We start from the raw sequence: 27742 nt of genomic DNA on the forward strand, positions 1-27742 counted from the left end.
ACCATGAATGGCATAAATTGCCCTAAAAAGACAAATATTTAAATTTCAACACATCTATACACATCCAATCAATTTGGACATGCTGCTACAGCGAATTAGATGTTTTGATCAAAAAAGTCCATCAATTGCTCTAAAAACACAAATATGCAAATTTAACTATATTATTTAGCTTATTTTAGCTTCTCAGCTTGTCAAAATCAATTGTAAATCATGAGATATGCATGTTTGGTGGGGTGAATGTAGCCATTTCACCACGCAGTAGAAAGGGAAGCCAGGAAACTTTTCAAAACTTATAGGAAGCTACTGAGGAGCAAGAAGACCATGTTTCAGAGGAAGATGTGTTATCCGAAAAAAATGCTCCCAAAGTGCCACCAAATAACACCATTTTTATCTCTATTTTTCAAAAGCTCCAACAGCAGGAGGGGGGACACCCCCCTCCTGACCTCCCCCGCCAAAATACTCCCCAAGTGCCACCAAATAACACCATTTTAATCTCCATTTTTCAAAAGCTCCAACAGCAGGAGGGGGAAACCCCCTCCTGACCACCCCCCCCCAAAATACTCCCCAAGTGCCACCAAATAACACCATTTTAATCTCTATTTTTCAAAAACTCCAACAGCAGCAGGGGGACACCCATCTCCTGACCTCCCCCCCCCCCCGACCGCTTCGTGGCCGCTTGTGGTGCTTGGCACCACATCTTTGCCCTCTTTATCTTCAGACAGCGACGAACTAAAAAAAAATTATAAATCTGAAAATTTACTCTGAAAAAAAAAATTTGCACAGCTAATCTCAATTGGAAAAAAAAAATTCAGAAATTTACAATAGTAAAAAAAAAATTTTCACAATTTCATTGTGACCACACCCCCTCCCAAGGTCTAATGGTCCATCCCTAAGGCGATACCGAAGGATTCAAATTGCTAAGGAACTGTTAATAGGGGCAATTTTCAATATATATCATTATTTTCTTTGCATAATAAAGATTACAGGACCACACAATTCCAAAAGACGCAAGTTTTTTCTCCATTGGGCAGTGACGTTACACATGCATATGAAAATGTTCGCAGCTCTGTTTTGAAACGTTTCAACTCCTACAAATTTTCACAGAACTGTCCATTATTTCAAAATTTAACATTTGAGATATCTGTTAAGAGCCTCTACCATTGATTTGGTTGTCTTTTCAAGTACAAATGTTTTTTTTTAAAAAGCAAATATCCAATTATATTTAATTTTGAGAAAATTTGAAACCGGCAACATCTTATAAACGGTGCTGAATTTTTAGAAACGCATGCTTATCTATATTTTCCTCAATAGCTTCAATAATTTTACCAAAAATCATAATTGTTTGAAAATTGACAGAGTTTAACGGTTTTGAACATTTTAAAAATACGATGGCTCGAAAATCCGTAATTAGGAAACAACGGAACAGTAATTTTTTTCACGAGCAAAAGTGCGTGTTTTGAACGTTGCCAGCGATGATAACAATGCACTCTCGTCCAGTGGACCAGCTTGTATTTATTCTCTGCGATTTCAAGACATCCGATATTTACGGACATTTGTAATCTTTGCAACAGTATGTCACCATCAACGATGCTTATAAAACACTTTGTAGTCCTCCATTGGGAAAATCGGACCACAACGTTATACATCTATTACCAAGATATAGACAAAAAGTGAAATATGGTAAACCCAAAACAAAGTCAGTGCCTGTGCAGTTTTGACAGAAGACTATAGACGGAATGAGATACTGTTTTGAGTCAATAGAATGCCGATAATTATTTTATTCTTGTGGTGATATTCACGAGCTGACAGATGAAGTAAATTCTTATATTCAATTTTGCGAATTTATATTATTAAGAAAGAGTTTATTTTTCCCTAACAACAAACAACAACGTTCGACACAATGATTAGTTTGAGCAGTGTCTTTATTTTGGTAATGCAAAATATGATTGGGAGCAGAAACGAAAGCAACACACAAACCTTTTACAGTACAAATTTAATTTTGCAAATGATTTGAATCGGTCCCATTGCAGATTTGATAATATTGATTACGACAGGGTGAGTGGAGGTACTGTGGACAGGGACTGTAGTTCGCTGTGCGAGAATACACCATTGTGTCACCTTTTACAGCTGACAGAGGATGAGATCGCTATGTAACTCACGCAAAACACCTGGTTCTGATGGCCTACAGGGAAAAGTGTTAAAAGTCTGTGTTGCACTGCTGAAACGGTATAGTTTTTAAACAACTTTACAGCTCTTACTAGATAGCTGCACTGTTTCAAATTCTTTGAAAGTGTCCAGTGTAATGCCTGTGCCCAAAAGCTATTCATTCAATGATTTAAGGCCAGTAGCTCTTACCTCTCTTCTTGACAAATGTATGGAAAGGGTAACGAGCAAACATCTACGATCTTCATTGTCGGCCCGGTTTGATCCTTTGCAAATCGCCTATACGGCACATACAGGCACTGATGACGCTACTGTCATCTAGTTTAACACGATTGAAAATTATTTTAAAAAACCCCGAAACGAATGTGCGTATTTTATTTATCGATGTTACCTCCTCTTTTAACACCATGAAGCCTTACTTTTTTATATATATATTTTTAAATAAATTTGAAATGTAAATGAGTATGTCATAAGCTTACACTTGATTCGAGATTTTCTTAACAGACCACAGAGATTGTTGCAGGATGGCAAATTTTCAGATACGTTTGTCGATGTCTTTAACACACTACAGGTGCTTCATTCTGTCAACTGCACTGTTATCTCAATAAAGATAAAATGCAAATCCCAAACACAGTTGTAAATTTGATGATATGGCGCTTGTTTGTCTTCTGAGAGAGCGAATTCTTAAAACCGTGTATCTCGACCATGTAACGACTTTGCAAAACTGCTGCAAGTCAAGTTTAATGGATTTGAACGCTAGTAAAACTAATAATAGCCGTGAATGTCAGTATTGCATTGATTGTATTGAACAATCAGACCGATGAAATTGCTGAGTGTTTCAAATACCTTGAGACGCATATAGATACTGTTTAACGACAACACTTTTTACATAGTTAAGAATGCCACAAAACGTATGTCTTTGTTGAGAAGGCTGAAAAGCTTTGGTATCAGTCAAAATGCTTAAAATGTTCTCGCAAAGGTCTACAACAGCATCATTGAAAATGTACTCACTTTTAACATCTCCGTGTGCTACGGCAACCTAAGTGTTGGCTACTATAGAACTAAACTCATTGTTATTGTTAATATGACAGGGAAAATAATTGGCAAAAGACAAACCCAAAACCGTGATCTGTCTGATCTGCTTAAGTTCTTCCTTCACTATAAAGCCCGGTCACTTGTCAATGACATTTCACAGCCACCGTATTCAAGTTTTTAAATTATGCCTTCGATTTTTGTACAATAGGCTGTGAAAGTGACTACCCTGTGTTTGTTTAATAAATTACCGTTCGTTATCATTACCATTTACTGCACAAAAACGGAAAGAATTTAAAAATTCTGAGACTCGCTTTTATCCCTAAGGTACCCTACTGTTGATTGCTGTTTACAGATAACCAATCGGCACACTCATCTATACTTATAGACTATTTTAAGTAAAAACCTCAAAAACGTGTTTTTGACCAAACAAACACACGCACAGATATATTGGAAAACAAACACATTTACAAAAAATACTGGATTCAAAATATAAACATGTAAGTATCGTTAAAGGTACCTCTCATCCTTAAAGGTATACCACTGAAGCTAGGCTGGTATGCACCTGTCATGTAGCATGTGTGTAACAGCCCTGCAGTACAGCAATGTAACTGGAAAGTAACCGCGGTAATGCAGCATAGCTGCTGTGACTGGCATGCACCTTGAATGCTGCAGCACTGTTACAGTCGTGTTGGGCATGCATGTAGCAGAAATGCAGCACTACTGTTACAGCAATGCAAGCGCTGGAGTGTAACAGGAATGGTGCAGCACTGTTACAGCTAACCCAGTGTAGGAGTGTAACAGGAATGTAGCACCACCATTACAGCCATGCCAATTCATGAGTGTAACTGCACTGGTCACAAGGATAAAGCTGTTTCAACTCATTTTGGAGGCAGCTCCTTGATTTTAGCAAAGTGCTATTCAGTTGCTAAATTCAATTCATATCATTTCTGAATGGCAGCCTTATGTCGTGATTTCCTAAATGTGATTAAACTCAGATATTACGATTTATTCAGACTGTAATGGTTATTTTGTTATCCCGTTCTCTTTTTTCTGATGATGAGAGTAGAAAACAACTAACATATACAGGCTGAATAAACCGTAGCACATGATTTAATCTGACTGCCTTTTGTGTTTGGGAAAATTATCAGATACTTAATATGCAAAAGTCTATACAACTAAAATGTACACAAGCTGATTTTATTTCAGAAAATTGATCATCAAATACATCTTGATTTACATTATATTGGAACTATGAAATGTATTTACATGCCCTGTTTGTTCATCCAATGAAAAATCTATTGAATCTAAGAAAGGTATATAGTTTTTCATGTACAAATTTCTCAATCCCCTGAACTCTGATTATACGACATGTTGTATATTCACAGCAGTGGACAAATGAAACTAATCTAGTAATTTGATCTGATTGAATAACTTCGGTATGATTTGTTAAGTTGAAAATTTCACAGTTAAACTTGTCATATCTAGCTGGCCGACACGGTGTTAAGCTCCGCAAAATACAGAGACCAAGCTTCCTTTGACCATCACCAATCTGTATACAAGTGGTTAGTTGTCCATATGACTAGAATAAAAAAGGGAAAAAATATACACATCTTAGAAAATTAATATAACTCAACTACGATGCTTAAATGAATAGTCTTGCCCAAGGTAAAACATCATGAGGGCCACAAAGATTTCATTATCAAGGGGCAGTTGCTATAACCTTTGAAGAATATTTCCAGGGCTTTTGTTTCATGTATTTACTTTGGTTTCATGTTTAACTCCAAAAAACAATTGAAATACCAAGTAATTTGGTGGTGATTGGGAAAAGAGGGAGGGACCTGGCGCGCGGGCGGGGGGGGGGGGGAATGATGATATACATAATTTTCAAAACAGAGTAGGGATCTGATACTTGACATGGGCTTGTTATTGGATGAATGTAATAAAAAAATGTACACACAATAGAGTTGCAGTCCCGAGTCAATTTATAAATATAACTGGAAAATCTAATCAGATTTTTCAAAGACAGGTGGATTCTTGCTGGAAACTAGTGTGCACTGCTCATTCTGAAGTTTATGGCTGTCAACAAATTTAGTGTTGGATGTAATGTGATCAAAGATCATAGTAACAACAGTAATACAATGATAATATTGATATGTAACGGGTAGCCTTGTTGATTGAAGATGGTAATTATTGGAGTTTAGGTAGCACACCCATCCATGGCCAGAAGTCGGGATTTTTTCATTTTAGACATTTTTACATTTTAGTAGTGCATGTTTGACATGTTAGGTCGGAACTAACGTGACCAAAAAAGCCAAACTTACAAACCTATCGTGTATCGTGCAGACCCAACATATCCGCACCTATCGTTTCTAAAATGTCTAACGTGTATGCCAGGTCGGAACTAACGTGCCTAAAATGCCAAACGTGCAAACCTATCGTGTATCGTGCAGACCTAACGTTAAAGAACCTATGTCTAACATGTATAGCATTTTAGGTTCTCAACATGAGTCAAATCTATCATGCATATCGTGCAAACCTATCGTGTATCGTGCAAACCTAACGTGTACGGACCTAACGTGTCTAAAATGTCTAACGTGTATGTCATTTTAGGTTCTCCACATGACTCCAATTTCTATCATGCCAAGCATGCAAACCTATCGTGTACGTAACGTGCAAACCTAACGTTTACGGACCTAACGTGTCTAAAATGTCTCACGTGTATGTCATTTTAGGTTTTCAACATCGGTCAAATCTACCAAACACGGATGCACCTATCATGCTAACCTATTGTGTACGGACCTAACGTGTCTAAAATCTCTAACGTGTATATCATGACTGTACCATTCAACTTATCTGGAGACCCTAAAATGACATACACGTACACATTTTAGACACGTTAGATCCGTACTCGTTAGGTATGCACGATACACGATAGGTTTGCATGATTGCCATGATAGATTTTGACTGGTGGACAACCTAAAATGACATACACGTTAGACATTTTAGACACGTTAGCTCCGTAAATCTTAGGTCGGCACGTTATACGATATGTCTCAAGATTCACCTGATGGCCTACAAACACGGTAAGGTCTAACTCTATCATGCCAATCACGCAAACCTATCTTGTAACGTGCCGACCTAACGTGTACGCACCTGTGTCTAAAATGTCAAACGTGCATGTCATTTTAGGTTCTCAACATGGGTCAAAATCTATCATGCCAATCGTGCAAACCTATCGTGTAACGTGCCGACCTAACGTGTATGGACCTAACGTGTCTAAAATGTCTAACGTGTATGTCATTTTAGGTTCTCCACTTGAGTCAAAATCTATCATGCCAATCGTGCAGACCTAATGTGTACGGACCTAACGTGTCTAAAATGTCTAACGTGTATGTCATTTTAGGTTCTCCACATGAGTCAAAATCTATCATGCCAATCGTGCAAACCTATCGTGTAACGTGCCGACCTAACGTGTACGCACCTAACGTGTCTAAAATGTCTAACGTGCATGTCATTTTAGGTTCTCCACATGAGTCAAAATCTATCATGCCAATCGTGCAAACCTATCGTGTATCGTGCAAACCTAACGTGTACGGACCTAACGTGTCTAAAATGTCTAACGTGTATATCATGACTGTACCATTCAACTTATCTGGAGACCCTAAAATGACATACACGTTAGACAATTTAGACAGAGTAGTGGCTAATTTGCATGAAATTTATCGTATTGAGTTTCTGTTGTTTACCAAAAACTCAAAGAGTTGTGACCACCACTCTAATTGCTCTGGCAAATACACTGCAGGCAACAACATACGGTACAGTACTCAGATACCTGTCATGTAACTATTAATGATGTTCTCATGAATGTATCAGCTTAACATTGACACAAACACATGATAGTGATTTGAGCAATCACAGCACAGAAAAGGCATGGTGTACCAGTATGTCTCCAATCACAGCAATGAAGGCCAATTTGGTGTCAATAATATGCCTAACTTGACTTACCTGCCATTATCAAATGACTGTAACTCCATTAGGCAGTTTTCAGACTCATTTACTCCATACTTTGTTCTTTAATGCTTCCTTTCACTTTTTTGAGGAAAAGAAAAGAAATTGTTTTCATGTGTATATTGTACTGTCTTTAGGGTTGTAAAAGGTATGCCAGTATTACACATCACATGTTACTCAGTTACTGTGATTGGCTGAGTTTCACTCACATGATATAGATCAAAAGTGATAGAACAGGCTTAGGTGACATAGCCCTATAGCATGCACTGATATTGCCTGCTAACACATTCTGGAATAATTATGATGCCTGAGGCAAAATCTTACCCTCAGGTGCTGCCAACTGGTAAATTTCATCAATTTCACAAAATCATCACAAAACATGTTTTGAGGGCTGATAGACCTATTTTACTTATTTTCGACCTTTACCTAAAATTTGGCTGGGAAAGTAGAGCTGTTCGTAACTGCCCTCCCACTGGCATACATGGACCAGATATGAACTGAAAATGCTCACATGTTTCATTATTTTTGCAGTTATATGAAAATTTGAACCTTTTGCACATGTTTGCAACTTCATTGAAAGTATTATGATCAACATAATGAACAATATTCACCGCCAATTAACTCTAAAAGATCATGAAGTATACAAATACGTAATTAGCTAGAATAAAAATACCTTCTTTGACTGCTGTCATTGTATCACCACTTTATATAGCAAGTGTAATTACCTTTAGCCAAGTCCTTCAAGCCATATATGCTAAACTGTGAAAGCTCATTAGATATGCAAATTATAAATTAGCTGACATGAAAATGTGAAATGACTTTCAATATTGTTTTAACCTGGTATAATCATCCATGTACACAGCATGTTTTGCCAACTTTGATCAAGTAAATCCCAGTATATATCCCTAATTAGAAAAGATCATTAAAAATTCAAATTAGGAATTGCTGAAGGAAAAATGCTTAATGACTTTCAATAATGTTGTATCATAGTATCTTTAATGTATATCCGTTTTTTCTCAAATCATTAATTATGCAAATGAGCAAAAAAGTATGTACCCACCAAAAACTAATCAGTTCTTGCCATTTGCTAACTGAATCAATGTACCAGATTTGATTCTGATCTGATCAGCCGATTTTGAGATATCGGACCAACAGACAGACAGACAGATAGACAGACAGACAGACAGACAGAGCTGCGACGTATGCTCACGTGTGTGAACACGTGAGCATATGCAAAAAATGTGCCCTCCTACTGAATTTTGATGCCCACTACTCTCAAGTATCTTTGGCCTGTCCCTACCCACTCCCCACAATTCAAGTTTGTAAAACTCACCTTTCAACACCTGCTGCTTCTATCTGACTTACACAGGTTGTAGTATAGGCTTTAGTTCGTGCCATTCCTAGTTTACATGGATCACAGCTAGAAACCTAATGAAGAGGCAAAATGTGAAATGTCTCAGAACTCCATGAAATCAAATATGGCCATTACACAGATAGACATCCAGTATAACAACAAATAACATTTTTGCATTTATAAATTGGTGAGCATAAAAACATATTACATATTTAGTATGATAAATTAATGGGCAAGATAACATAAAATATGTTTTTGTTTTAAAATTAAAATATTTCAAAAATACCAAGAAAAATGTAGAGGTAATGCCGTAGATAAGAAATCCGATTTTGGGTTTAGTTTATGGATATTGGAAAATAAGACCTAAATGCTACTGTGAAAATGCGAGTAACTACAGAATTTAGAATGGCATCAACATGTCCAAACATCAAGGTCTGCATACATGCAGCGGTTAAATTGCTGCAGTAACATACAGACAGAGAGATAGATACATATGGACACTCAGACACATACCATTTGGTCCTAATACACATTAATAAGAAGAAACTTAACCAGAGACAAAACAAAAGGATGGTATGTTATAACAAACACACTAAATATACACACTATTACTTAGGTAATTAAGTGATCATATCATCCTAGGTTTATTGGTCAGAACAGAGTCAGCGTCAATCAATTAGTGTACTATCATATTACACTCAAAATCGATCAAGCTGCAAAACTCAATTGGCCGGTTACAGTGTTGTTTTAAGTGAGCATGAAAGTTCATGTACCTTTGGAAATTGACCGGCAAGACTAGTATCATATAAAAGATGCATGTTCAAAATGATTGTGAAGTTCATGACTCAACAATGACTCAACAGTATGTTTTTCTCTTGTTCGCATCAGGTACAAAGAAGAAACATACATGACATTGCAGAGTGTGGTGATTTTTTGTTTATTGGAGATGTCTGAGTGTGTGGAGTGGCCTTGGTGTGTCGTCCAACTGGGAGCATGTAAATGAATAAAGATGTGAACAAGACCACTTCCAAGCCCTGTTGAATTAATGTTGTAAAAAGTGCTGATTCACATTGATTGAAACATCACCTTGGCCAATTAAGTTTTTCAAATGGACAGAATTTGAGTGTTGTATGGTCTAACATTAGCTTGTTGTGTAATCATGTGTCCATCTTATGTATCATACCACAGGTAGTGAACAACTGCAAAGGACTAAGACCTATAATGTTTGTAAATACAAATATTTATGCAAGTGTAGATAATGATACTCCTGCTTTAAAAGATGCAGAGAATGACTGTTTATGACAATGCAAATAATTCAATCCATTGAAAGTGATACTGAAAGATTTGCACTGCCAGGCAATATTCGCTAATGTGAATTTACAGGTTCATTTAAATGTGAGTTTTACATGAATCTCCTCTTAAACATACAGGGCAAACTTAACACCCTCTTTTGTTTCATTAGTAAATGAAATCACATGATTACACAACATCATGAGATATACAAAATTAAAACTTGAATTTTACAAATATCATTATTTTAAATTCTGTTATAATCTCTTCACTAACACTATTACTCACTGTGCATCGTTGACAGAATCTGAGTGATGAAACACCGGTATGATTGACAGCTTCAGACTGTCTCACATTGTCAGCTTACAACTATTACTTCAGTATTTAGACTAGCATGATACATAACAACCCCTCTCCTCTCCAAAACTGCCAAAAACAATTCTGCAACTATTGGTTTGTTAATTCCATTGTATCAACTACAGTGGAGCCATTGACAAATGAAATGTTCTCCAGTTTATTGTTTTCCTCTTTTGGAAGACCACCTAACATCATGCACCATACACTGTGGGGATTCCACTTCTTTGTACTGCTAATACCAACATCATCAGAAAATAAGATAACAGGAACTGTAACTACTATCTTACCGAGGTTTTCTGCCATTTTCTTGATTGGATGTTGTTCACTTACTGTTCTTATGAACTGAAACAGGAATTCAATAACAATATCAGCATTCAATCAAGTAATGGCACACAAAAAGCCAATGAAAACAACAATTTTCAAGTTAAAGGTTGATCATCACTCAAATTTACATTCAAGAATTGATGATATTATAGCGTTAAAATGTGAACTAATGCCATCTTTTTCATAGTAATCACCATGCCGTGTACATAAAAAACATGTTTACTGATTATAATCACAATATGGTCCCACTGTAGTAGTGGGGGAAATATTTAATTCCATTTTGATTTTCATCTTATGAAGCTTAACAATTATGAAACACAGAATGCATATTGTGAGCAAATATTACCTCATTTGAAAGTTGGTTCCATCCATTGTCAGTGATCTTCCAACCTATAGTTTTGTGGTCCAGCTTTCCTCTATAGTGGCCTCTCAAATGACCGTTTTCTACATTTAGGACTCTGTCTGTATGGCACACTTTATCACCATAAATTTTGCACTGGATCAATTTCAGAAGCACACTTGGCTGGGCTCTATCATATTCACCATGAGGCACCTAGAATACATACAAACAAGCCAAATTTATGTAGCACTATCCAATCACAGTTGTTTATTTCTGAAAGACCTCTTCCTCCCGACATAAGAACCATCAGTATCTTAAATATTAGGCACATTTTTTCTGAAAGTACTGATAGAGATGAAACTGATATGGTTTGTGTTCAGTATCCAAAGAGCAAAATGTTCTTTGTTTTTATAGGTGATAATCGCCATATGTTTACTTTTCTGTATGCCAAGCATATTCACATACATATATTTGTGGACAATTTTTACACCTAACTAAACTGGAATAGTATAACTGCAAAACTAATATTAAACAAGTCATCTCTGATGACACAGTTCCCGCTCACACCATTAATTGACATGCACATGCACAATACAATGTCTGTGTGCCAAGTTTGAATGAGATCTGTTCAGGGATAGTTATCGTTCAAAAACATGAAAAAATCACAAAAAAATAGATGCTTGGCAGCCATATTTGATGGTATCCCGAAATAAATTAACGTGCATATATATGCCATAGTACGTTATCTGTGTACCAACATTGAAAAAAAAGGGTTCAAGGATAGTTGAGTTATGATTCATAAACATGAAAAAATTACAACAAAATGACCGCCTGGTGGCCAATTTGGATTGTATCGCAAAATCAATTGACATGCATATGAATGCAACAGTACACTGCCCTAGCACACAGTTTGAAAAAAATGGCTCAAGGGTGACAGAGAATGGCTGCTGACTGATAGACAGACTGACGGAGAGACGGGACCCAACCCAATCTATAAGTACCCGTTGGTCTGCGTCACAGGGACTAAAAACTCACCTCTATGTATACAGAGGATAAGTATCCAAGCAGTTTTGTGTTTCATATTCAAACCATACAAATTCTTTCAAAAAGTAGACGTCATTGTTCATCTCTACCATAGGGGTATAAAATCTTTGTTCAGCGCCCACTTCTTGGCTTCATACATTTCTCTGGAAAAAATATTTAACCATTATTTGATCCGGTAAATGAATCTATATATTTTAACCCAAGGTAGTGAATCAATTAACATTATAACACACCTAAACTGAAGCCTGAGCTGTGAACACTGTTGTATCATGTGCTGTAACTAGGGTTGTTGAAGACTTGGAAACAGGAGAGGCTTGAGTGACTATGGTACATGTAGTTGTTGTACAAAATTTCTTTGCAATCTGGGGAAAGAACATGATACAGGACATGAAAGTTATAGGGTAACTGGGCTAGTAAAGTTACTCCTCAAATGCTGAACATCTGGCTAAAGCAGTTATATCTTTATTCAAATCAGATACATTCATTTCTTATGAGGTTCTCATTAATTCATTTTCTTGCTAGATTTCAAAACTTCAACTTTGGGATTCTTCAACCCATTTGGATCATCCAGCATTTGCATAAAAAACCTTTCAAATCAATAATATCAAATTTGCAATGCCAGGACTTTACCATAGTCAATGATGTTAAAGATTATTTAATTTTATCAAATGTATAAATGTACATACCGGCAATTCTGATGACTCCTCAATTTCAATGTTTCCATACTTTTCCCTTGCCAACAACATCTCTTGATATTTATGAGCTTTGCTACCAACATGCTTTCTAAGGTACCGAACTGATGCAAAGTCCTTACTACACACTCTACATGAGTGTTTTGATTTTTGCTGCAACATTACAGCACCTTTGTAAAACAAAATGTAATACAGAACGATTTTGAAGTTGCAAATACCAAAAACAATTCTACATGGCTGCCTGCATTTGTCAATAACTGATGGAAACAATCGGACAGACTTTATTCACTCGGTTTAAGTTTTTTCTTGTATTTATGACGATCTAAGTTTGAGGCAAATGAGATCTCATATTTTATCTAAATCAAAGTGGTACACAGAGTACATCTGAAAGTACTCCTTTATGCAGAGGATGTCACTATCCCTCCGACTGTTAAACGTTTGACCATATGGACTGCAACATCCCCTTAATACCATTTAGAATATACTATAAGACGATGTTTAGGGGAAGGAATCGAATATAATTTACACTAATTGGCCGAGTCACAACAATATTTAACCGGCTGAAAATACTTTTGACCTTGGCAAATTTAGGTCAACTTCTTTTTGAAGCAATCGTGTGAAACACACTCGGCGGTAGCTGCAATAATTGTAGCCTTGGTTGTTGGTGGGGATTGGGCTTCTGTCGTGCGGCTCGTGCCTTGCACGACAGAAGCCCAATTCCCAACCAACAACCAAGGCTACAATTATTGCAGCTAACTCGGCGGAAGACCATCGATGGTGGGAATGTGGGTTGTTGCAGTAAAATGCTGAGCTGCACTTGCACACAAAGTACTTCCTACCTATAATCCCACACGAATGCGGTCCAATACTCTAGCGAAAGACGGTCGACGGCAGCCTATAATGCAATCATCTGAAGCAATGCACTGCCATGCCTCTAATTCAGCATTGCAACTTGCAAGCCACAATTTTTCGTTATAACTCACACCAAATCAGACGATCAAAAAGCTAACAAAACAACCTTACCTACTTGTGTGCGTTTATTTCACAAGATTCCGGAGCCGAGCAGACAACATTTCCACCAAAGACGAGGAACACGCAGAATGAGTCTCCGTACGTACGATACATACAAATTTCATGGATGCGATTGTGTCAAATCAGCTTCCGCGTCATTGGTTATAAAAATGAAAGAGCGCCCCCAACTTGTTCTATCATCCAATAGGACACTCCGTTACCGCTGTGTACGTTTTGACTTGGATGTAAACAACAATTTATGGCGATCGGATTTGACCGATAGTCAACAGACATACCTTTTTCCCAATGATATTATAAATTATTTTTAAAAAATCAAAATAATCATGAGAAATTGAACAGGTATAATGCAAACATTAACTTCACAGAAACAATAATTGATAATTTATTTTAAGAAACGACCACGCCGTTGCAGTAGGGAAAACCGCGCGCGCCGCACCAGCCCTCGGCAGACGATAACTGGTGTCCCGTTTGCGACGGAGAGGTACAGCGCTGGCGATTCACCATGGCAAGCTCCAGCATATCTCCAGTGTTTGGTCCTTCTCAAAGTTCTAATAATCATCACCAGAAACGTCGTCAGCTGGACTTTGATCATGTAGTTGGAGCGAAGAAAACTAAAACGGACATCTCAAAGAAAGCAAAAAGTAAGCAAGTTTCTTTGGTTCTCGAAAATGTGTGTGCCAATAACAATCCGTGCAGCTGAAACCTATGGACGCACTATGCCAATTCAAACTGGGCTGGTTATACTTTATTCAGTTTTGATGTCTGTTTTCAATTGGTAATACCACATGACTTTTTTTTCTTGATTTATTTTTATTTATTTTATTTTATTTTATATTTTTTTAGAGAGGGGAGGGGGTGTGTCATCATCCTACAAGCTTATAAACCTCAAGTAAAAACTTTCTAATCTCATTTTATAGAACACCAAGGGACAGGTCAGTTTCTTCATGGGGGGCTATGGATTTCTAGGGTGTCACCTTGTTTTTGACTTCGTATGTTTTTGAAATGCCCAACAGACAGGGTGGGGTAGTGTGTTTTTAAATTTCGACACAGGCTCATAGCCTGTACTTGCCTAACAGCCATTGTGTTGGCCACAAATTTCTTCACTCAGTTGCATTTTGCAGCATACTCTTTGAGTGCGTAACTTTAATAATAATAAGACATATTTTTCAGGGCCCCTTCCAAGCCTGAAATTTTAATTTATCACACATATCAGAGATATCTGGATGTTTAATATTTTTCGACACGCCTTTCGGACACGGTCACATATCAGAGATATATGTCAGAAATATCTTGATGTCTGTAAATTGAAAGTCAATGTTTTGCAAAGTGTAGGCCTACTTCATTATGAAATCTGCAGTTCATATGAAAAGCATCACAAGTTCCTGACTGATACTTTTCTATTTTCTCTATGAGAATTCAGTATTAGAAGGCAACAATTGTGCTAATATTTCACAATCAAGTTTTTCCTTCGACAATTCTGGATATCTGGTTATGCATACAAAGTGTGAAATACATTCACAGCTCATTCAAAATACTGTAATTAAAAATACTGAAATTCAAAATCTAGAATTGACTCTTTTAAGACCCTTTCTTACAACTGACATTACAACAATTTTATTAAACACATGACAGAATCTTTGAAATACTCCCCTAATATATATATATATATATATATATATATATATATATATATATATATATATATATATAAATGCATATACACTGAATTATTGAATTTATAACCACAGCCTGCAACATTCAAGCAACATTAGGGTGAAAAATAAAAACAACATATTTTATTTGATATCTGATCTTGTTTACAAATTTAATATTGTAAATAATGTAGGTAACTGTACAAATACTTCTTTTTCTTTTGTATTTTTTCAGCGGAAATTCAACAGAGACAGGGAGCTGGAAAGGAAGGGGTTTTTAATCTTACCAAGATTGGTTACACATCTATCTGGCAGAAAGTTGTCTTATGAGTCGATCGGTAAAGAATGAAGATGAAGAATTTTATTCAATTTATGAATGATTTTATTGTTTTACAGTTACACTTCTTGTTTCCTTGTTCATTGTTAAACTGCTATTATTCATGCTTTTTATTACAATTCTACATTTTTAAACAGTGGGGTAATAAACTGTAATTCCCTGTACATCCAAGTCTGGTGGTCAGTCTCTGAATTTACACATAGCAAACATAAACTCCTAAGCAATTTCAATGCGTTTAATTTATGTCATGTGCATTTGAGTTAAACATATATGCTCATTCTGAAAGCCTTGAGTGAGACTACAGAGAAATATTTCTATATGCTTGTTCCCACACATTTATAACAAAAGAGCAACTTTGATACACTTGTGTTCCATCACTGCCATATGCATTTCATAGCAGGAATGTAATAAACAAACTTCAGTAATGTTGCATAAAAGGTACACTCATGTAACATCAATGTCTTGGCAGGGCTGCAACATGAATGTTTGGGTTGTCATGGTACAGTGCTGCAACAATAATGCTCCATAAAAGGTACACTCATGTGACATCAATGTCCTGGCAGGGCTGCAACATGAATGTTTGGGTTGTCATGGTACACTGCTGCAACAATAATGCTCCATAAAAGGTACACTCATGTGACATCAATGTCCTGGCAGGGCTGCAACACACATACTGTGGCTGTCATGGTACACTGCTGTAACAGTAATGTTTCACGTATGGTGCACTGTAGGTACAGTACTGCTACACGCATGCTGCACACATGTTCCAGCATGCCTGTAGCAGTACTGCAGGATCATGCCTGCAACACGACTGACATAACTACAATGTAACAGAAGTGCTGCACTGCAGTTACTAGCCAGTTATGCTACATCACTGCAGACTTTTAGCTGTGTAGTTCCGATTTCATTTACCGTATTTGTCAACAATAACAGTGGTCATTCATATGAAGGCTATGTTTCATCTTGAGACTTGGAATCTATCATGCTAGTAGAATGCCAAGGAGTATAATGGAAATCCCACAGAACAAAAAATAAAGAAAAATGGTCCAAAGTCACCGATACTATGTATTTAATGTTTAAATCAATGTGAGTAGATTTTTTTCTTGTACATAGAAATGGAAGCTTTTCATAATTTATCATTCTAAATTGGCACTTGTTATCTAAGTCAGCGTCACACTGGTAATTCACAATTTTTTCTCCTGAACATATGTTAATAGTGTTGAATTTATTGTAGTATGTAAGGTATTTCAGTTAAAATTGGTTGCATTTTGTTACAATTGTTACATTTATGAAAATGAAATCTCCTGATAATCTGTGGTGATATATCATATCATCCCTTGCATTTTGTGAAATTTCATCAGTTAGAACCTCGGGACGGGGTGTTTGTAGAAACAAATGTAAAATGGCAGCATATCAAGAGAATTGAAATTTTTTTTTACAAAAATTTCCATAATATTACATTTATATGGATGGTTAAATTTATGACATTGTCGCACTGTTACATTCAAGAAAAGGTATTTTAAAGTGGAATCTGTGTTTTATCACAGATGTGTTTTGTGAATACACCTAGCTAATCTGCCTACCCTACATCTTCACCTTCGTTCCCTTAGCCAATCAGCTCTTCTACCTGTGACTGTTATCAATATTCCTTCCCGGCCAATCGGCCACTTTTGCACACAACACAGCATCATTCGCCCTTGTCTAATCGCCCCCATTCATTCATTCATTCATTGGGGACAGCCGCTGGGCTTATGTCATACCAGCCCGGCCCATCCCACAAGCATCCCCTTTCTCCTCCTCTCTTTTCCTTAAGTGTTCGGGCTTTGGATTCCATCCTGACCCCCATTTCTCGGGAATTTCACTCCTTTCCAACATTTTGGCCTCTCAGGATGGCTTCATCACTTCATCAGGAGGTTACTGTACATGATTTACCAAATTAATGGTGCAATAGGACAAAAGAAAAACCAGGACTGATTATGTTCTTACATGCACAGACAAGTATAATCAAGAATAACAAATACTCTGTTTTGAAAACAATGTAAACAAATCTTTAATAACTAAAATAATCACATTGAAGTTTTAAACACTTCTACATTTCACAATTCCTGGTGATATGTGTCAAATATAAGGCAAAGACTAAGTGCAATCAAAGTGGAATACTGTAGAATACTGTATGACAAGCTATGCACTGTAATGTTAAAGTAATTGTTTGGATCAACCCCAAATAACTACAAAATTACAGTAAACAAGGGAAATCAACTGCTATTACCTTACAAAATAACAGAATAAAAACCAACTACACCAATGACATCAGGGTGAATACCATGATTAAAATTCAGCAAATTGTATGTTTAAATTTAAGTCATTTTTTATTTTAAAAATAACTTCTTTGTACTAGTCCCTTTAAACTTAGTGATCTTTAAAGTTTTGAGTTATGGCAAAATTAGAAAGATGTAAAAGTGACATTAGCTCATCATCAATGTCTTGATGTACAATTAAATATCCTGACCTGGAGAAACCAACCAAACAGATTTAACCACAAAATTAAGCACCAATGAACAAGATCAGCCGTTGCTGTAGTGAATTTGTAACAATGTTGGCAGAGTACATGTCAAAGATATTGAAACAAATTACCAAATATTGAGCATTTGCTTATAAGCTGCATAAAAAGAAAACTTCTTGTGCTCATTTTCCAGTAAAATATTTGTCATCAATAAATGCACAACAATATTATTTTGGAGGAATCAGCTTTTGCAAAACCTTACTCACTGTGTGTGGTCATGTAGCCCCTTCTGTATAGTAATCGGCAACATGATAAAAGCTAATTAATTACTCAGAGGCAATTAGAAGGACAGCATTAAAGGCACATGGGCTGCAACTTTTGGCATTATTTTCATGATTTTGTATTTAGATTAAAATTAGTTCATAGAAATGTTCTTACTCAAAGATATTTACTCAAGCATAATTATACACTGAGTGAGACTGCATGGGGTGGTTTCAGTATGACAGTCTCAGCAAAGACGTCCAAATGCTGTGACAGCTAGAGCTGACTAGGTCTGTAGCCAGCGCTGTGGGCAAAGTCACTTGAAATTTCTGTCTGTCTCGTCACTGTATGAACAGGACTCAGTACAGAATGTACACACATTTATTTTTGTATTTAACTATATCATTAAAAACTGACACCTTTTTCTTTAATTCATTCATGAAATTTTCAGAAAATGTATCAGGCTACGACACACTACTGTCCAAAAACTGGTATTTCAGTTATAGTACGTGTGGTAACAAAACTACATACAGACAGAAATTACATTACTGTATACATTCCTGTAATGCCAAACCTGATTCAAACCAGTCCATACACCCTTATAGCTGACCAGTTTTACAGGTCTTTCAACAGAGGTTAAAACTTTTAGCACCAGAAAAAAGAATGTAGTTAGAAAAACACTAGCCAAGAGAAACATCCTAAACATCTTGTCAATTGTCAAGATACTGAGAATACACAGAAATAGAGAATATTAGCAAATATAAATATAAAATATATCTTTATTAGAGAATAAAATATTAATTTCATATAGAACAAAAACAATTGTTTTTATGGTCTATGCGTACCTAGATACTCTGCTAGACATATACCTCTATTACATATCCCTTATTGTAGAGTTGATGTTACACAAAATGGCCTGATTGGACGTACGTCACGACTTTTTAATGATCTGATTGATAAGGTTTGTGATGTCGATGTTTTTGAAGAATCTCATTCAACTTTTTAAAGACATGTTAATTTGTTTTTGTCAATATTGTTTGATTTTTAGAGTGCTTTTTTGTTTGTTTAAATTTTAGCGTATTTTATCCTTCTCTTTTTTATGTTCTTGTCTGTAAGTGGCTGCCTGATGGCGCTGTTGATGAGAAAATAAAATAAAATAAAATAAAATAAAAAAACAAAACAAACAAACAAAAAAAACCAAGATAACAATCCTATTGAATGTAGAGATTAAAAACAGGAACTTGACAAAACAAGTACTTACCTCTTACACACAGGTAAAATAAAAAGCTTTTCAGGTAAATCCTGTGATATTATGACCTTTCTACTGGTACAATCATCAATTAAGGTCCAGACATTTGGTGATAGATCAAGTACTGACTGAAAATCATGCATGAAGATGCTGTTAAGAGAATCAAGAAATGAAATTCACTCTCCAAATAGCTTCCGCTCTTTGTTTGTATAGTACCCATTAAATTATTATTTCTGGATCAAGGCTTTTGAAACAGAGTTATGTGATTACTTGTATCATAACTGTTATTTTTAACTGATCCACTTCTCTTCTAGATGTATGTGAAAGTGCAATTTAACACACATTTACAGATAAGAACCAAATAGTAACCGTGCGTTAAATGTTTCCCATCAGTATTAATATATTTCAGATATTGTTGAAATCAATGGCAAGATAAAAGTTAAAGACAAAACGTGAAATTACAGGAAAATTTTCATAAATATGTTAATTGGTTATTTAACAATGTAGATTACCACCTATTTTCATCAATTCTATATACATGAAAAAAACAAGAAATTAGTTTGCTTTGGATTGTGTTCACAAGGTTTTCTCACAGACACAGATAAACAAACAGAATAACCATATCATTTGTCTAAGTTTTATACACTGCACAAATTCATTGCTGGGGTTTTCTTCCAGAGTCCCATAACTGCAAATCAACATGGTGGACCAACAATATCAAGACAAAGTTATATAGTCCAAATACCTCCCCATAAATTCCATTACTGAGCAACAATTTTTTGCATGGCAACCTCTGCCTGTGTCAGCGTAAGATTACGGAATGATGCAACTATTATTGAAAATTTTGTTACACTTACTTGCTTTTAATATAATATATGGCCTACCTTCAAAATAAATGCCTGCTTTATGGCCTGTTTTCTGGTAAATGACACAGGCATTAGCACCTGTGTCAACCCACTTCTTTACCTTGAGGAAAACAATGAGTAATTAATTATCAATACAATTTTATTACAATCTCGACTGCGATTCCAATATGAGTTCCCTTGCCAAAGATATCATCTTGTGCCATGCTTGTACAACTTTGCGACAACCTTCACACAAGTTTTAAAGGCAAGACCTTAACTTGTTTCAAGGTTTGACAAGGTTGTAAGACATCACAGTGAAAACTTACAATCTTGTACCATGCTTGTGATAATTAAATTGCAAGGTTTGTAACTTCAAGTTTGTCACAAGCACTTCACAAGCACTACAGTCAAGCCAGGTTATTGCTGCAAATATGCAGCAACACATGATTGACAGATTGCCCACTATTTCATTACCAGGGAGTATAGTGTGTACCATTGCACTTCGTGACCTGTCATATGCAAGCAACACAAAATTGATCTTTCATTTGTATTTATATTCATTTATTTTCGTAACAGACAATCCTCTTGTTAAAATAATAATAACTGGTATATAATTGACACTTCAGTTAAGCTGGCATAACTCGGCAACATTGCATGGATATAAGAGCGCATCTATAGTATACCGTAGTGACATTAATAATAGTAACCTTGACAATTCGATTGGGTAAATCATGGTTGGATCGACAACTGAATTTTTTGGAAAAAAAATTTTTAAAACAGGGACTTGTCTGTCTTGCAAGTTACACCTTGTATGTTCTACGAATGATACCAAAATGCAAGCAGTTTCGAACGAAATGTGCGTCTGTTATGGTCTGTACGGACACGTCGTAAACTTTTGTATACTGCAAATCTGTACCTTAAAAATATCGACTAATGAGAACTTTTCATTATTAGAAACAGACAAGTAAATGTCAATGCATTCAATGTTTGGTATAAGCAAGGACCCGCTACTCCCTCCAAGCAGAGTAGTGGCTGTGCTCGAAGCTAGCTAAATATCACATCATACTAGGCCTAGCCTAGCCTATGCCATGGTACGTACATTCAGTCCCTCTATCCACAGTGTGTGTCCCATCGATGTCGCTAACAAAATCTCGCCTTCTGATGACATGAATTGAGGTAAAAGGCTTTTGTCCATGTGTTCAGCGTTAGAATTATATTGCCGAGCACAAATTTGAGGTTTAGGATTACACTCCATCCCGAGCCGCTGTACGCAAATCAAATGCGCTACTTGCAACGTCAAACACGTCCTGTGTATCCAGCGACGAGGAGCCCAGTCGACATGTTTACACTCTGAGGTCACGGTTCATCAAGTTCAGTTCGCGTATTGATATTGATTCTTCGTGCTGAAAGAATTTGTACTCTCTTTTTAGTCTTTCTGTGGTAAAAATAACCATTTTCATTAAACTAATAAATTAAATGCTATATTGTAAGTATGATATATAACGGATTGGTGCAGATGTAGAGTCAATTCCAGCGTTTAAAATCGGAACTACATTATCAATCGCGTAATGATATATAGATATCACTTCCGTTAACGTCATCAGGCTTGATCGGCGCGAAGTTAGATTTTGGTACCATCGGCTGTGTACTTGTGATCAGGGAGTTATCTAGTGGACAATTTCGTGATCTTTCTATGGAATCGCCAGCCAAATGATATCACAGTGTTGGAAAAAACGTGTATACAGTACCAGGGACAGACGGAGTTCTAATTTTGTGAACGCGAAAAGCAGTAAAGTTGCGACTATATTTGTATGTACGTACAGCCACGGTCGTCGTGGAGGGACCGTGGTACAGCACGGAGACGGGAGACCAGCAACCGAAAATCTTCCAGCGTCTGCGAGCCGTTCACAAATGTAAGTCAATGTACCGTCCGTCTGTACATCGCTATTATGTTCTGTAATCCTTGTATTCCTATGTTTACCTACAGATAAATTTTCGTTGAGAACTGATTCATACTGAATTCACTTTCGTTTCACAACAGTTACAGTAACCATGGAGGTGGTACTACCTCCATGCAGTAACCAGTCCGGTCAGCTCCAAAATTGGAGACTCATTATGATAATGTATTCCGGTATTAAGCCAATCATCGACCAGATTACATCATTAATAAAGTACAGGTCACGCTGGGTCACAAATTACCCACCAAGTGTGATCGGCAGTTTTGGGCCGCTTATTAAGCCCCTGTCTTGTGAATTGCGACGAATTTCGACAGTCAACATAATCCACGTGTTCTGCAGAAGGTCATGTCCAACAAGGAGTCCGATTAGTGAACAAATATTCGAAATTTTGACGATTCATTTCTACCCCAGTTTATCGATTTCGCTCAAGTACCGAGAATCATTTTGTGGATGTTCGTCATCTCTATTAGAAATACTGTTATAAAGGTTATTTGTGTAGGTACGCGTATAAATTTTGCAAGAAAGAAGAGCAATGTCAGAGCTTTAAAACGATACCTGTTTTGTAGTTGTCAAACGCAGACTAAAAATGGTACGCGATTTTTGAAAATGTGTTGACAGAGTGGCCACACAACTGTTCCCCACACGGTAGAATTTGTATCGCTGCCATCTCCGATACAAATGGGGTATTCTGAACGATCTGTGTAGGTACACGATTTATATTTCGCAGGACTTCAAGCCAGAGTCTAGGAATCACAGCGATATATGGGGTTAGGTTGTCTGAGGCAGAATAAAACTGGTACGCGATTTTGAAATTGTGTTTTGACAGAGTGGCCACACAACTGTTCGACATTATGACAGAATACGGCGCGGGAGTTCGACACAGTATGGCGTACGTAACGAAGGACGCATGTGGAGGTTGCCAGGAAATACAATTTTTACTGATGGCGCGCTGGCCGCTGATTGGCTAATGAGAGGGGGAAAATATTATGGTATAGCGTCTCCAATTTTGGAGCTGACCCGGACTGGTAACTAAGTGCTGAGATTTTTGCAGATTGTCGCCGTCGTGTATGTAAACAACATACGGCGAGTTGTCCGTTGTCGGACATTAAATCATTAAACGATCGTGAATATTTATGCATTTTTCTGCATCAATTTTCAACTTGACTCTGTCTCATTTTCAAATAATTATTGATTTCTTTCATGAAATTTACAATGTTTGGTCAAACGGTAAAAGACTTACACTCTTCCCTGAACGATTTTTTTTTTCAGAATGCATTGCTGGTTCTCTAATTAAAGCCTAAAAGGGACAAGAAATTCAGAGAACAGAAAGCCAAATCGCAGCCTTTGACAGTAATGTAAATATAATGAAACTTCTCAAGCCAAAAGAAAATATCTTGAAGACACTTATGTGGCATGAAATGAACATGGCATATAAAATAAATTGTACCACAATTTGAATTTAACCTTTTTATTTCTCTGTTGTCTTTTTATTAAATAATAACTATTTGCGCTGACCATTGTTTCTCGTGAAACTGGTATTTCAGAGCTTAGTTGGATAAAACACATCTTGTGCTGTCCACAGTCTGTCTTAAGATTTGTCAGGTTTTCATTGGCCATGTCTACAAGTGATTTTACAACTGTGTGTACACATCTAAGCTGAACTTGTTATATTTTTGGAGAAGTTGAAACTTGTGGTACAATACAAGAAATTTTGCTGCCTCTTAATTGTGTCGCTTCTTTGGTTTTCAATATGTATTCAGTTTTCTTACTATTACTGATCCAGAGCTGACTGTTGTGGAATTATACCAACTTTTGAAGGCAATTTTGCATGTGTAATTTGCAGCAAATTTGCAGTAACATGGAAAATAATGTGCTGTATGGAGTTTGTGGGAAATTTCAGTAACATTGAAATTAATTTGGCGGAAGTTGCTGCAAGGATTGTGCTGCAAATTTGCTGCAAAGAGTTTGCAGCAACATTGCAGCAGGGAGTTAGCTGCATATTTGCAGCAAGTTCACAAGAAACCTAATTTGCATCTGAAAAATGAATCGCCGGCTTATTTGCAGAAAAAAGTTTGCTGCAAATTTACTGCAATTTTGGTAAGGGTAATTGAAATTGAGATCTGTTGATGTAAGAGGTAAGTTTTAAGTCCAACGATGTACTTTGGATTTTGGGTAGGGTAGTTCAAATAGAGGTTTGGTGATGAGGGCCATATTCCAGCCATAATTGAGGACATACTTTGTGTACACATACTCTCTAGCATGTTGTTGTCTCATTCTTGATTGCCAAACCTACACTCGTAACACATACAATATTGGTTCTTTTAATAAATAATGAAGTCACTGTGTTATCAAATCAGTCAAATCTGGTTAATATCCCGCAAATGTGGCACTGAGTGCCTGTGGCATGATGACCCCAACTGGGCTCAATATAGTTGCCTATGGCAACGGGCAGCAATAATGCTGGCAATGAAGCAAAGGCTTATGGGTAATATACAACCTTGATACAACCTTTGATAGATGAATATACCAGCAGACACCCATAGTGTTCCACAACCTTGTTAAAAGCTTGTAATTCTCAACCTTCCACTTTCCTGAACCTTTTGAATTGTTACAAGCTTGTAAGATTCAAACTTGTCCCACGCTTTTGTAAGTTTCATGTCAAGCGTGTTGACAAGCTTGTTAACAGGGATGTGACAAGGTGGAGAGTCATATGGTCTGTACACTTGTCACAAAGTTGAAAAACATAACTTGTCTAAAGTTTGTTACAAGATGATATCTTTGGCAAGGGTTATTACATGCCTCGAGGTAAATGCAAATCAGTGCATTGTTTTGAATAGGAACATCCGGGATGTTAGCAGGCCGGTGAACGATGTACTGACCGGTTTCCATGGTTACCCAGGCCAGTGAAGCCTTTCGATGTTTTCGACGTCAAAGTAGACGCTTAACGCTACATGTAAAATATCCATGCACGCACTGCTATTTTGACTTTCGTTAAAATCTGTTTGATGCTGGTCGATAATGGTAAAATTGTTTGAAAATGCCCTGCTTGTAACTAAATGTCATATAGCATTAACTTTGAAGAGGCATGTAATAAAAATATTATTGCCTGAATACATGGGTTTATGTGCCCTCGCAGCAGGAGACAATTTACCCTCCTGGCGTCGGGCAAATTGTCACCTGCTCTCGGGCACCTAAACCCATGTATTCCGGAAATAATATATAATAGGGGACGGTAGGTTGGATTTTTTTATTTTTTCTGTTTTTTTCTTATTATGACTCAGCAAAACAAATACAATAAACTACGGTTACTAAGAGCATGTTTGCAATGACATAAAGGCAGTAATAATGTTGGAGACGCATAAAATAATGGAAATTATCAATGATTTCAGAGCTTGTAAACTAGTGTCAGTGTAAACATACCATTTACAATACTAAGACTTTATCTGTTACAGTACTACTCTGTTCAAAATTCTTTTCCAATTGTCACTGTCTTTTTGACGTTTCTTAGCCAAGTCAAGACGCAACAAGTATAAATATCTAAATAACGACAACAAAATTAAATTGCATTATAAACCAGATAACCTTCAGTTGATCAGAATTAATTGGTATGTGACCTTAATTATAAAATATATTAATTCAAAAAGATAATTGTAATATGGAAAAGGTATATTACCATCTATATTCTAAAGTTCATAGGTCAAATATTTACATGGCTAGTTGCAAAGACAGTCACAAAACCATACAGACAATGAAAAAACACACAGAACAAAGACCAGGAAGTGATATCAGGTGTTTGGAAAATAGTGAGCATATCTTGCCTCACATGATCATTTGCTACAGGAAAACGTACTTATCAAAGACACCTGCAAAAAACCATGTGTGAATTATGTAATTAAGTCTTTCTCTGCAATAACCCTCATACTTTGCAAGATAGGTGGATGTGTCTTTCTGCAAAATCAGTGTCAGAACTATATGGGAAGACTGTAAAGTAAGAACCTTGATGTGTGGTATGAGAATCAGTATTTAAGAAACTTGACAATGTGAAGGCAAAATATAATATAAATAAATAAATATTAATGAGAAAATATGATAACATGGGATGGTTCATAGTCACCTAGAACATTGGGTTTATTTCAACTGTGTGGATCTGTAAAGTAAGAACCTTGATGTTTGGTATGAAAATCAGTACTTAAGAACCTTGACAATGTAGGGGCAAAATAATAATTAATGATTGATAGTGACTAAATATGATAATATGGCATGTGTATATGATAATATGGGATGGTTGTAAAACTGGAACTTAGAACATTGGGTTTATTTGATTTTGTGGATCTGTAAAGTAAGAACCTTCGCGTTTGGTATGAAAATCAGTACTTAAGAACCTTGACAATGTAGGGGCAAAATATAATAATAATTAATGATTGATAATGATTAAATATGATAATATTGTATGTGTATATGATAATATGGGATGGTTGTATAATGTAGTAACTTAAATCATTGGGTTTATTTGATTTTGTGGATATGTAAAGTAGAACCTTCGCGTTTGGTATGAAAATCAGTACTTAAGAACCTTGACAATGTACGGCAAAATATAATAATAGTTTATGATTGATAATTATTAAATATGATAATATTGTATGTGTATATGATAATATGGGATGGTTGTATAATGTAGTAACTTAAAACATTGGGTTTATTTGATTTTGTGGATTTATGTAAAGTAAGAACCTTCGCTTTTGGTATGAAAATCAGTACTTAAGAAACTTGACAATGTGAAGGCAAAATCAAATATTAATTAATAATTAGTAATGAGAAAATATGATAATATACGATGGTTTATAACATATTAACTTAAAACATTGGGTTTATTTGATTTTGTGGATATGTAAAGTAAGAACCTTGATGTTTGGTATGAAAATCAGTACTTAAGAACCTTGACAGTGTGAAGGCAAAATCAAAATATTAATTAATAATTAGTAATGAGAAAATATGATAATATACGATGGTTTATAACATATTTACTTAGAACGTTGGGTTTATTTCAATGGTGTGGATCTGTAAAGTAAGAACCTTGATGTTTGGTATGAAAATCAGTACTTGAGAACCTTGACTATGTAGGGGCAAATAATAATTAATTAATGATTGATAGTGAATAGATATGATAATATGGCATGTATATATGATAATAAAGGATGGTTGTATAATTTAGTAACTTAGAACATTGGGTTTATTTGATTTTGTGGATCTGTAAAGTAAGAACATTCTTGTTTGGTATGAAAATCGGAACTTAAGAAC

The 27742-nt window shown here is 36.1% G+C and overlaps 2 long non-coding RNA genes across 5 annotated transcripts; one reads left to right on the plus strand and one right to left on the minus strand.

The window, feature by feature from the left end:
- Positions 1-4059: 4059 nt before the first annotated feature.
- LOC139123998 (uncharacterized) lies at positions 4060-15224 on the minus strand. Of its 4 annotated transcripts, XR_011549822.1 has the most exons (8): positions 13631-15224; positions 12602-12777; positions 12149-12277; positions 10878-11084; positions 10495-10549; positions 8540-8634; positions 7204-7287; positions 4060-4777 (listed from the first exon to the last, which is right to left on the minus strand). It is a non-coding gene; the product is annotated as an uncharacterized lncRNA (long non-coding RNA). The 4 variants fall into 4 exon arrangements; XR_011549824.1 differs by lacking the exons at positions 4060-4777; positions 12149-12277 and adding an exon at positions 11907-12058 and having other exon boundaries at positions 7080-7287; XR_011549823.1 differs by lacking the exon at positions 4060-4777 and having other exon boundaries at positions 7090-7287; positions 13635-15224.
- A 6761-nt stretch (positions 15225-21985) lies between these two features.
- On the plus strand, positions 21986-23907 carry LOC139123999 (uncharacterized). The gene is made up of 2 exons (XR_011549825.1): positions 21986-22399; positions 23714-23907. It is a non-coding gene; the product is annotated as an uncharacterized lncRNA (long non-coding RNA).
- The last annotated feature ends 3835 nt before the right edge of the window (positions 23908-27742 follow it).

The sequence above is a fragment of the Ptychodera flava genome (genome assembly GCF_041260155.1).
Source record: "Ptychodera flava strain L36383 chromosome 23 unlocalized genomic scaffold, AS_Pfla_20210202 Scaffold_23__1_contigs__length_28996876_pilon, whole genome shotgun sequence".
NCBI classification, from domain to species: Eukaryota; Metazoa; Hemichordata; class Enteropneusta; family Ptychoderidae; genus Ptychodera; species Ptychodera flava.